Raw genomic sequence first — 13005 nt, forward strand, 5'->3', positions numbered from 1 at the left:
TTGTTTCAGTCTCTCTAATAAGACAATGAATCCCTTGTCTTCTGGAATCTTGTCTTATTAATTGTGGTTGCCCCTGTAATTAGCATAGTGTCTGATGCAAGCAATAAATGGCTATTTGGTTAATGAATTAAATAATTTATGCTTCTAAGATATATGTAAGTTCACAGAGAATGCAGTTATCAACTGCACAGCAAGAAGGTATTGACTCTTAGAGGGAGATGTGAAAGAGGAAGGCAGCCTTTCCTCTGCCCTCAGTTCAGGGCTGAGCTCCTGTTTCTAAGGCATATGCTTCAGAGACACTTCCTCTTTGCAGAAAGAGCTTATGGGGGATTGAATATGGTTCTTTGAGCTTGAGTCTTGGCTCAACACACTTGTAAGATCTCTGAAGCATTGATGGAAATAGGGGAAAGTTGGGGGCAGGGCAAAACGTCATCTCAGAACTGCAATCAGTCTTCGAGTATTGTGAGACACTCAGAATTGAATGCAGCTTTGATATGTTATTTCCTTAATTTGAAAAAAATCACTCAAATAGAACATTTAAAAATACAAAAGAAAACTGAAGCCCACATAAAACAATGCAGATATTAGAGTTCTGTGATTCTCAGTTCAGATTTTCCCAGTACCTGAATCTGAAGCAAGGACTTGGGTGTGGGATGTTTATTTAGGATGTGATCTAAAGTAAGAAGCTGAAATAAAAGAGTAGAGAGAGTGGGAAACAGAGAAGGGAGAAGGACGAACAAAGGATGCCTCATTTAACTAGGCAACTGGGGTTTGGTTCCCCTGGGAATTCTCTGAAGAACCACGGAGAATGTGCCCCAGAATCATCTCACTAAAGAACTGGAGGCAGGCTCGTTATTCTCCGATCTCCCTTCACCACTGGTTGAGAGTTGCCTCCAGGAGTGTTACCACCACTTCCTCCAAATTTCCAGCTGAGCCTGCATGGGCTAAGCAGCCTTCTGTGCCTTCAGAGAAAGCCCTGAGCAAGAAAGGCGAAGGGACACCACTGCCCACATTTGAGACTGGACACTGGCACTGTGTTGGAGCTGTCCACCACAGGTGGCCTGGAATCACCCAGGCTAACGGGTATAGCATGGGGCACCCACGTGCCTGCTATGGGTTCCAGGAAGCTAAACTGCATTTGTAATCACGAATTTGTCTCTTGGTTATAACCAGAGCAGAATCTCTGCAGCTTAAGTCCTCTTTGGAGAAATGTTTACTGTGAGTAGGTTCAAATAGCCCTCTGCCGGCAGAACGTTACCACATTTGCTGAGACGCTTCTGTTCTCATTTGAGCAGTTATCACAGATCAGACTCTGTAATCCCAAGAAGCGTGGGAAGCACATGTAGACACTTTCATCTCACACTGGAGAAGAGATCATAAGAGGAACCAGACTGGGTTTGACAAAGCTCATCTTGAACTGAATTGCTGCTGTCCAGCAAGTGGTATTATTCAAAATATAACGATACAGGTTCGAGACGTTAAAAAAAATTGTCTCTCTGCTATTTGGAAGTGCGGCATTTAGAGCTGTGATCCTGCTGCTGTTGGGAGTGCATCTCCTGAATTCATATTGGATTCTGTGCACGGAGGTGTCATGTTAAAGCACGTATGTGAGCTATTAGGATGGACATGGTTATTTTCACTGTCAATCAGCTTGGGAAGAAAAGGACCCTAAATAGGGTGAGAAGGGAATTTTTTCCCTCTAGGCCTGGCTTCCAAGAATGTACCTGAAGCTCCTCATAAGAGGTGAAGGAAACTGGCCTCAACCACGGAGGCCACATGGTCTCTAAGCAGAAGAGCAGCAGCATGGATGTTACAAAGGCAGTTACAAAGGCAGCCAAACTCAATAGCCAGTAGCCTGTATTGTGCTTCCCTTCTGTCTCCCCTGAGACTTCAGTCCAGTTTTGTTACAGTGTAGAGCCTAGCTTCAGCTCAGTTTGAGGATTTGAGTCTGTCTGTGCTTGATTTGGAGTGTTCTGTTCTACAACACAAGTGAAGAGAGGTGCCCAGGAGGATAAGGATAAGCAATGGTGTCATATGCTACAGAGAGGTCAGGAAGGATGGAGGCAAAAAAAGCCACTGGGACTCTGCAGGATGGAGGTCAACAGTGCCATTCCAGAGGCCATTATAGGAAAGTATTGAAGCTAATCGACCAATCACAATGCCTAAAAATACATAGATATAAGACATGTAAGCAATCAGTTTAGAACATTCTTTCTGTTACAAACTAAAAGAAATAATAGCTTTTTTAAGTTAAAAATTATTTTAATGGTCACACCCTCAAATTGCAGATAAACAAACTGTCTTGTATTATGACTTCCCAAAGTCACCAAACTAGAAAGTGACAGAGCTGCACTTTTCCCCCTCAAGTTCAATTATTTTTCCCACTAGTTTTCAGGAAATAAGCTGGTGGCTTGAGAATCAGGCTATGTGGCAATATTCTGATCAACAGGATGTGTTCAACTTCCAGGAAATATCTTTAGGAAGGAGATGTGCTCTTTTCATTCCTTCTTTTCTGCCTTCTAGAATACAGACACAATGGTTAGAGCATGAGGAGCCATCTTGAACCATAAGGTGGAAGTCACTTGCTAAGGATGGTAGACAGCAAGAGAGAAAATGTCTATGGCCCTAACACCGAGGAGCATCTGCCAGCCCTGAACTGTCTACCTCCAGATTTCATCTACGTGAGAGAGAAGCAACCCCCCATCCTATTTAAGTCATCATTATTTTGAATTTACTGTCATTCAAAGCAAAATCTAATATTAACTGATGCAGCTGGTAAAGTGGGCAAGTAAATGCAGACCCGTTAATGGAATAGGAGGTGGATTGTGGTCTTAGTTGTTAATCTCAACGGAAATCCAGGGTTATGTACTGACATTATCTTTGCTGTGGCCTTGCTGGGTCTAGCTAGTAAAATAAGCAACTGTGGTGGACATTTGTTCTCTTTGATCAGTAACCCTTTATCCTTTGGAAAATTTGCTAATTTTTCCATGTGCTTCTAGTGCAACCGCCATTACATTAACCTCCTCCTCCCTTCCCCCTTTCAGGGGGTCTGCAAGTGACTGAGGCATCTCTGGCTTATTGTTATGTCCTCTTCCATTTATTGGGATAATTTGGTTCAATGGGTGGGGACTTGACCCAAGCCAAGCCAATCAAAGTGCTCCTCTGAGATACTTCTAAATGGCTCTAGAAGGTAAAATCCTATTTGACTCTGCAGACACAGGGCTGGAAAGAGGTGAAACTGCTGCTGCTTGCAGCCATGTTTCTCATCATGTGAGAAAAGCCTACATCTGCAATAGAAATGAAGTCAAGTAGAGATAAGTAGAAGCAAGAGTGAGTTGTGTGGAAGGCTGGAGAGAGAGAGAGAGAGAGAGAGAGACAGTGAGAGAGAGAGAGGGGGAGAGGGGGAGGGGGGAAGGGGGAGAGAGAGAGAAAGAGAGAGGGAGGGAGAGAGGGAGAGAGAGGGAGAGAGGGAGAGAGAGAGACAGAGACAGAGAGAGACAGAGACAGAGAGAGATTGGGCCCTAATTATTACTTTACAGTTCTGGAGGTCAGAAATCCAAAATCAGTCTCAATGGGCTAAAGTCAAGGTATTGGCAGGGCTTGCTCCTTCTGGAGACTGTAGAGGAGAATCTTGTTCCTTGCTTTTTCCAGATTCTAGAGGCTACCCGCATTCTTTGGCTCATGGCCCCTTCCTCCATCTTCAAAGCCAGCAGCACAGCATCTTCAGATCTCTTTCTCTGTCTATGTTACTCTCTCTCTCTGACCTCTGCTTCCATTATCATATGTTTCTATTATCTCATCTTCTTCTATGACTCTGACATTCCTGCATCCCTCTTTCCCCTTATAAAGCCCCTTGTGATTGCTTTGGACCCAGATAACCCAGAGAATCTCTCCACGACAAGATCTCTCTCTTCATCTGCAAAGCCCCTTTTGCCATGTAAGGTAACACACCCACAGGTTCTAGGAATTAGGATATAGACATCTTTGTGGGGCCATTAGTTTTTCTACCATGCTAACTCCACCCCTGGACTTGCAAAAAATTATTTTCTTCTTCTCTTCCTCTTGTCACCTGTAAATAAGAGTCCTGGCCTCATTGACTGACCCATGCAGCTTCTCATATTAGATCTAACAGAATAAACACTTTGAGTCCACTTAGATTTGTCATGGTCTGTAAACCTCTTCACTCAGGTCAATGTGTCTTCATCATGAGAATTCATTCACGTACTCTATTCTAGTAAAGGTTCTAAGGATTCATGAGGATTGATGGTCTTAGGTAAATCAAACATGATAGTGCCTTTTGCATATTCTTAATCCCAATAATTCCAAGCTTTTAGAGCAAAATTATTACCAAATAGTGGTATAGTGATTATTAAAACAGTGTTTAATGCTCTGGAAATCTCAGCCCCTTAATTGTATGCAGGAGCTAAAACCTTATATGAATAAAAACTGTGGACAATAAATGAAAAGCAACTACCTGAGGACTCTGGGGAAAAAAAATAACAAGTGGATTGTAGAGAGGACTCAAAACTTGAAAAATGGCCTGTACAGGTGTAAACTTCTGTTCTCTGTCTCTCTTTTATTGCTGCTGTTACTCTAAGGAAACTCCAGTTGTGTGTAATTGTGCAGCAGCATGGACAACAACTCTCTGAGAAATCCCATTTTTCTACCCAGAAGACTGGGAAAAGGGGCCCTCAAAAGTTGAACAGAGGGGCCAGGCTGGTCGCACAGTGGTTAAGTGCACACATTCACTTCGGTGGCCCGGGGTTCGCCAGTTCAGATCCCAGGTGCGGACATGGCCCCGCTCATCAAACCATACTGAGGCAGGCGTCCCACATGTAAAGTGGAGGAAGATGGGCATGGATGTATGCTCAGGGCCGCTCTTCCTCAGCAAAAAGAGGAGGATTGGCAGCAGTTAGCTCGGGGCTAATCTTCCTCAAAAAAAAAAAAAAAAGTTGAAGAGAATCAAGGAGATATCAGAGAGGAGACAGGTGGAGGAGACCCTCTGATTCTGTGTATGAACCAACATAAGTTGCAGGCTCACTCCCAAGCTGTGCACATATGGAACAGACATGAAGCAGTATAGCAAAGGCTTCAGAAATTGAAATGACATTGAAACCACTTCCCACAGAAGTTGAGATAGAGCTTAAAATCGGAACCTAACTGGGTTGATTTCTGTTAAAACAAAAAGTAATCAACATTCTCCAGAGGACTTTAAAAGGTCCCAGAGTCTCACCATGTAATATTCCAAATATCTAGGATACAATCCAGAATTACTCAACCTACTGAGAAACAGGAAAATATGACCAATTTTTAAGGGAAAAGACAATCAGCAGATGCAAAGCCTAAAATAACTCAGATCAGGAGCAAACTTTTCCTGTAAACAGCCATATGGAAAGAATATTTTAGGTTATGTGGGCCATGTGGTCTCTGTCACAATGACTCAACTCTGTCATTGTAGTACAAAACCAGTTACAGACAATATGTAGATGAATAAGCAGGGCCGTGTTCCAATGAACTTGTATTTATGGAAACTGAAATTTTTATTTCATATAATTTTCACCTCACAAAATATTAGCCTTCGATTTCTTTCCCAACCATTTAAAACTTTAGTTTTAATTAAAACCTTAGTGTCAAAACAATTCTTTGCTGGTGAGCCAGACAAAAAACAGGCTGGATTTGGCTCACAGGCTTTAGCTTGCTGACTCCTGACACAGATGCTGGAAATATCAGACATAGATTCTAAAGTAGCCTTTATAACAATATTCCACGAGGTACAAGTAAACACTCTTGAAATGAATGGGAAAATGGAAGTTCTCAACGGAGAAATAGAAATCATAATTTAAATAAAAGGAACCAAATGGGAATTTTAAAACATAAAAATATCATATCTGAAATAAATGTCAAGAAACTCAGAAAATCCTCAAATACTCTTAGGAATGCTCTGCTCCATAAAGATACCCAATAATTCTAAGGGCGATTATATGGAATGAAACAGACCATTTATGAAGCAGAATGATGTTTTGTGGGGGCAGGATCTAAGACCTAAAACTTCTAGATATTAGATTTATTTTATTCTTATGTGTACTGGGAAAAGGGAATGGGAAATGAGTCATTAACTAGAAAATACCTGAAAGATAAAAACATCTTTGTTCGTCATTTTCTTTCAGTATTTTTTTGTTTTATCTTTATCAGGTTTCATTATAAAAGTAATACATATCTATAAAAACGTTTTTCCAATACAAATGTACATAAAGTATAAAGTGGAAGTAAGTTTTGCCTCATCTCCCAACTCCAATCCTGAAGATAAATACTGTTAAAAGTTTGTGTATCCGTCCAAGCGCTTTACGACACATATAAAATAAATACATGTATTTAAAGGTTTTTCTTTTAAATAAAAACAGGATCATATACATATCTTACAATCTGTTCTTTTCATTCATTGTTATATTGTGCACATTTTCCATTTTAGAATATTCAAGTATACTCATTCTTTTTGATGGCTGCTTAGTTTGAACATACTATACTTACTTAACCTCTTTTCTATTGAAGATTGTGGTAGATTAAATTGTGGATTCCAATTCCTCACTCTCCTATAGTCCACCCAACACTCTTGCCATGGATTCATGGTGGTCTTGGTGTAATTTCCTGTGTCTTGACTTTGGGCTTTGCCATATTACTTGCTTTGGCCATTGGGACGTTATTAGATGTGACACAAGCAGAGGCTTGAAATGTGTTTCCACAGTTGGGCTTGCCCTCTTGTTCTTCTATCATTCCCAAGAAGAGCATGCCCCAGGTAGTTGCTGCTCCCTTTTGCCTGGGCCCCAGAAGGGAACACATAGAGCAGAGCTTTTCTGGCCAACTTGTAGACATCCATGAGTGTGAGAACAAATGCTTACTTTAACGGCACTGAATTTTAGAGTGGTTTTGTTAGGTGGTTATTACTGTTGGTGATAGCAGACTTATAGAATGGTCATTTAGGTTTACTCCAATTTTTTTATTATAAAAAATTTTATAATTAAAATCATCCCCTTACACATATCTCACAACTTTTAGCCAAATAAATTCCTAGAAGCATAATTGCTAGGTCAAATCTTAGTATTTTTGAAGCCAGATAGATAATGTTGATGGTGATAAACATTAACATTTGTTGAGCATTTTCTATATTCCAGACCCTAAGCCTTTCATCTGTGTCAAGGACTGTAAAGGGGTCTGAGATTCTACCCTTCTTGTGAGCTAGCAAGTTATCCTGCCAGTTTCATGGATGCTGACAGAGACATGAGACTCCTGGGTCAGAGACAAAGGACTTTGTTACTCATAACACTGCAAGCAGCATAATTATCAGCATGTTTGCCTTAGTTCCCCTTACCCCCAAGTACCAGAGGAGCCTCACAGATTGGCCCAGATGGATAATTGCACATGTGATGGATTGTGTTATAGGAGGAGATTCCTGAGTTTAGGGAATCCAAATCTTTTATAATGGATGGTAAGCAAGCCTGCCCTTTGCTCCAGAGGCAGACACGGTCTCTATTTTCCAAGGCTGTTCCCAGTACAAATATTCTTGACAAGACAGTCCAGAATAAAGGGCAGTCAGTGCCTTTCCTCCCAAGTCATAGAGAAATGTGAGAGACCTATGGACAATTAATTGTCTCTTAGCAGTATTACTAACTTACTTAATCCTCTCTCCTTTACAAATATGAAACTAAGCACAGAGTTTAGTAACTTTCCCAAGATCATACAGCTAAAGAACAGCAGTGTCAGGCATATTGGCTAATATTTCTAGGACAAAGATTTCTGTTTAAGAAAAATCTTTAAAACTGCAATTGTAGAATAAGGAATACATGAACCCAGTTTTTTCATTGTCATATAAAACAGTAGTCCTTTGACTTTAGTAAGCTGTTCAGTTTACATAAGAAAAGAAATTGTATCTTAGTAGCACTGTAGCTAGAGAGAATGTTTTCCATGAACAGCTATTTTAAGAAGCCAGAATGCTTTTCAGGAAGAGAGTGTACGGGGGTAGAAAATGAAAGCAGCCAAGCTGTCAAAGGTTTCAAGGGACAATATGCACTTCAGAGCTAATGTAGAAACTTGATTTTATTGTCATATGTTTGATTAAACTTACTATCTTGGTGGGTCTTCTGTAATGACTGTTATGGAGAAACAACAAAAACAGAAATGTGAATATAGATTTTTCTCTTTGTTGAGGGCCAGAAGAGAAACAATTCTACACTGCAATGTAAACTTACTAAATAACGTTTTATGAAGATTTAGCCTTTTACCATATGATAATTGTTTCACCAAGATATCTAAGTGATACCGTGATCTCAATTTGAATGTTTTTAGTAGAATATATATATTTATATGCTGTAGGGGGTTACCATTATTGTAACAAAGCACCATCCGTGTCCAAGTATAATTAATAAAGATTTACAAAGGAATCACAGAACCTTCGCAATAAAGGATTAAATCCTGAAAAATAAGATTCACAAACTGGTTGTTTAGAGTTCAATGTCTACGTGAAATGTTATTTTAATTTCCACTTTTCACGCACTTGAAATTTTGTACGTTTTGGATGAGACACATTCCTTTTGTAATATTGATCTGTAGCTTATCTCAGAGCCTTGTGTTTTGAAGGGCTGGGTTAATCTTTGCTTACTATAACTAGGAGCATTCTTATTATTTCCAGAAATAGTTATCTTTTGAATGTATTTTTAAAAATGTATTACTTACATTTAACTTATCAAATCAGTTTTTTAACATACGTATATATAGGGGCCAGCCCCCTGGCGGAGTAGTTGAGTTTGTGTGCTCCGCGTCGGCAGCCCAGGGTTTCACTGGTTCAGATCCTGGGTGCGGACATGGCACCACTCATGGAGCCGTGCTGAGGCAATGTCCCACATAGCACAACCAGAAGGACCCACAACTGAAATATACAACTACGTACTGGGGGGATTTGGGGAGAAAAAGCAGGAAAAAAAAAGATAGGCAACAGTTGTTAGCTCAGGTGCCAATCTTTAAAAAAAAAAAAGATATGTATAAAAGATATGATTTTTAAGAGAGAGAGATGATTTTTCCCAAATCCACAGAACAAGAAACGATGCTATAATCCTTTTTCATTCCACAAATAAAAATTGTATTCAAGTCATCTGATTTATTGACTCATGGAATTCAAGGATATGCTACACATCCAATAAAGCAGCTGAGTCTCAGACACAACTGAAAAGGTCCTGACTGCAGCTTTGATAACATTTCATCCAGACACTGAATCCTAAACAATCACGTTATAAATCTTACTTCTCATAAATTTTCCTACTATTGTGGAGGTTCTCTTGGCCAAAAATCATGTGGAAGAGACTTTGGTTGTGCATGGGGCATACATACAGAACCGTGTACAGAATGGAAATCCCTACAACAACCATGTAGGTGGAGCACAGGTTTTGAGGAAAAGGAAGAGAGCAGGGGAGACCCTCAGCGATATCCTTTTCCTTCCTCCTGAGTTTCTACAGTAAGCTGCAGTTTACTCTTTCTTCACAGGTAAGATGCCTCGAATGAACTGGAAAGATATAAATAATGAAAACAAAATAACTAAATCTGTGATGATAATATGTATGTTATCAAACCTGCAGGTTAGGAATACAGAGCAAAACAATCATTCAATTGTGATACACATGCTGTAGATTTCAGAGTTGGATGTATAATGATTATCCCATTTTCTCCAATGAAACTCAGGTAATCACCAATGCTAACTGGATCATTCATTCATTCATTCAACAGCATACACTGAGATCTTACTCTATGCCAGGAATTATGCCAGATATTTGAAGAAGTACATTTATTTTATTTTTGAATAGGTTATGCATTCAAATGATTTAAAATAAAAATAATACTAAAAGGCATACACTGTAAAGTTTTATCTTCACAGAAGTTTCCATCTACCTATTCCCCCATTCCTACATATCCTATAGAGGCAGGGTGACCATACATCCTAGTTTTCCTGGAACATTTCCAGTTTATGCCTTTTGTCTTGGTTTAATTATTAATAGTAAGCCCTTTTACTCTCAAAAGTATTCTGGTTTAAATAATAAACAGAGAAAAAAAATCAATAAACAGGAAAACAATAGAGAAAAATCATTGAAACCAAAAGCCAGGTCTTTAAAAAAAATCAATAAGATTGGTAAAACCTCTAGCCAGACTGACCAAGAAAAAAAAGAGAGAAGACAAAAATTACCAATATTAGGAAATAAAGAGGGACTATCATGACATCCTCACAGAGATTAAAATAATAATAAGGGAAGGCTGCAAACAACTCTATGCTCATAAATTCAAGAACTTAAAGGGACAAATCCTTAAGAGACACAAACTAAATTTACTCAGAGAAAAAGCCCCAAAACAATAGCCCAATAATTATTAAATAAATTGAATTTGTAGTTAAAAACCTTTCAACAAAGAAAACTCTATACCCAGATGTTTCACTTGAAAATTCTAGAAAACATTTTAAGGAAGAAATAATACCAATTCTATACAATCTATTTCAGAAAAAAATAAGAAGAGGAAACACTTCCCAATGCATTTTATGTGGCTGGCATTATCGTAATGTCACAACCAAACACATTACTACAAAAGAAAAATAAAGACCAACATCTCCCACAAACAGACACAAAAGTCCTCAACAAATCAAATCAAATATAGGAATATATAAAAAGGGTAATACCGAATAACCTAGTGGGGTTTATCCTAGGAATGCAAGGTTGGTTAAGCCTTTGAAAAGTCAATGTAATTCACCAGAATACCAGACTAAAAAAAAAAATCTGTACAATCATCTCAATAGCATTTCACAAAATTCGACATCTCTTCATAACAAAAACTCTCAGCACACTAGGAATGGAAGGAGACTTCCTTAACCTGATAAAGGACAACTATAAAAAACCTACAACTAACATCAAACTTAATGGGAATCAGGCAAGGATACGCTTTCACTATTCCTATTCAACATCACTGTGAAAGTCCTAGCCAGTGCAACAAGGTGAGAAAAATAAAGTCATTCAGATTTTAAGGGGCAAAAATACTCTATTTATACATGACAGGACTGTTTATGTAGAAAATCCCAAAAAATATACAAAAAAAATCCCTAAAACGAATAAGTGATAGTTTAGCAAGGTCACAGGATAAGAGATCAAAATACAAAAGCTATGCTATCTACAATAGCACCAAAAAAAAAAAAAAAGCTAGATATAAATCTAACAAAATATGTATAGGATCTATATGCTGACAACTACAATACACTGATTAAAGAAACCAAAGAAGATGTAAAGAAGTGGAAAGATATATCATGTTCAAGGATAGACTCAATAATATTAATATTAATTCTCTCCAATTTGATATATAGATTCAGCATATTCCCAATCAAAATCCTAGCAGAACTTTTTGTAGGAATCAAGTTGATTTTTAAATTTCTAGGAAAAGTCAAAGGAACTAGTACAGCCAAAATAAATTTGAAAAAGAACAAAGTTGGAGGACTACAATTTTTTATTTCAAGTATTACTACAGACTGGAGTAATCAGAGACACTGTGGCACTGATGGCAACAAAGATACATAGGCCAATGGACCAGAATGGAGAGCCTAGAAAGAGGCTCACATAAATATGTTCAACTGATTTTTGACAATGGTGCAAAGGCAATTCAATGGAGAAAGGATGGATAATCTTTCCAACAATAGTGTTGGAATAATTGGATGTCCATAAGCCAAAAATAAAACACAAAAAACCCACAATCTATACCTCATATCTTATCTTACAAAATTAATTCTAAGTGGATCACAGCCCTAGAGGTAAAGCACAATACAACGTCTAGAAGAAAGCATAAGAAAAAATCTGCATGACCTATGGTTAGGCAAAGAGTTTTTAGATACGACCCCAAAAGCACAATCCATAAAAGAAAAAACTGGTAAATTGGACTCTATCAAAACTAAAAGCTTTTACTCTGCAGAAGACACTGTTCAGAGAATGAAAAGATGAGCCATAGACTTGAAAATGAAAATATTGTCAAATCACGTTTTGATAAATGAGTTGTATCTCAAAAAATTCATCAAGAAGAAAACCACTCAATTAAAAAAATCGGCAAAATGTATGAATAGACACTTTACTAAAAAAAGATATGTGCATATGAAAATATGTTCAACATCATTACTCAATGAGGAGATGTAAATTAAACCATAACAAAATACCACTACACATTTACTAGAATGGCTAGAAAAAATACTGACAATATCAAGTGGTGACAAGGACAAAGAGCAACTAGGAATGTCATACATTCCACGCAAAATGGTAGAGCCACTTTGGAAAGAAGTTTGGCAGTTTCTTACAAACTTAAACATTTACCTTCTATATAATCCAGCAATCCAACTCCTAGGCATTTATCCAAAAGAAATGAAAAATTGATTTTCACACAAAACCTCTATGCAAATGTTTACAGCAGCCTTATTAATCATCACCCAAAACTGGAAACCACACAGAAGTCCTTCAACCAGTAAACGAATAAGCAAAGTGTGATATATCCATACAGTGGAATGCTAGTCAGCTACAAAAATGAATTACTGATTCACCCAACAAATGGATGAATCTTAAATACATCTGCTAAACGAAAGAAGTTAGACCCAAAAGGGTATGACTCCATCAATGTGACATTTTGAAAAGCAAAATTATAGGTATGGAAAGCACATCACTGGTTGCCAGCAACTGGGAGGTAGGGGAAGAGGTTGGCTCAAATGGGGAAGCATGACGGAATTTTGAGGGTGAGGAAACTATTTTGCATACAATTGTGGGAGAACTAAGACTCAAATAACTTGTCAAAACCCACTTTTGTGTACACAAAAAAGTGAATTTTACTGTATGCAAATAAAATAAAACCAAGCAGGATGTGGGCAGAACACAAAATGGAATGTAGACTGTGAGCCCCAAATCAAACTGTATTACAAACAAATCAAACAGCCACACTGAAGCAGGTAGAGGA

The sequence above is a fragment of the Equus caballus genome, chromosome 18 (genome assembly GCF_041296265.1).
Source record: "Equus caballus isolate H_3958 breed thoroughbred chromosome 18, TB-T2T, whole genome shotgun sequence".
Classification (NCBI taxonomy): Eukaryota; Metazoa; Chordata; class Mammalia; order Perissodactyla; family Equidae; genus Equus; species Equus caballus.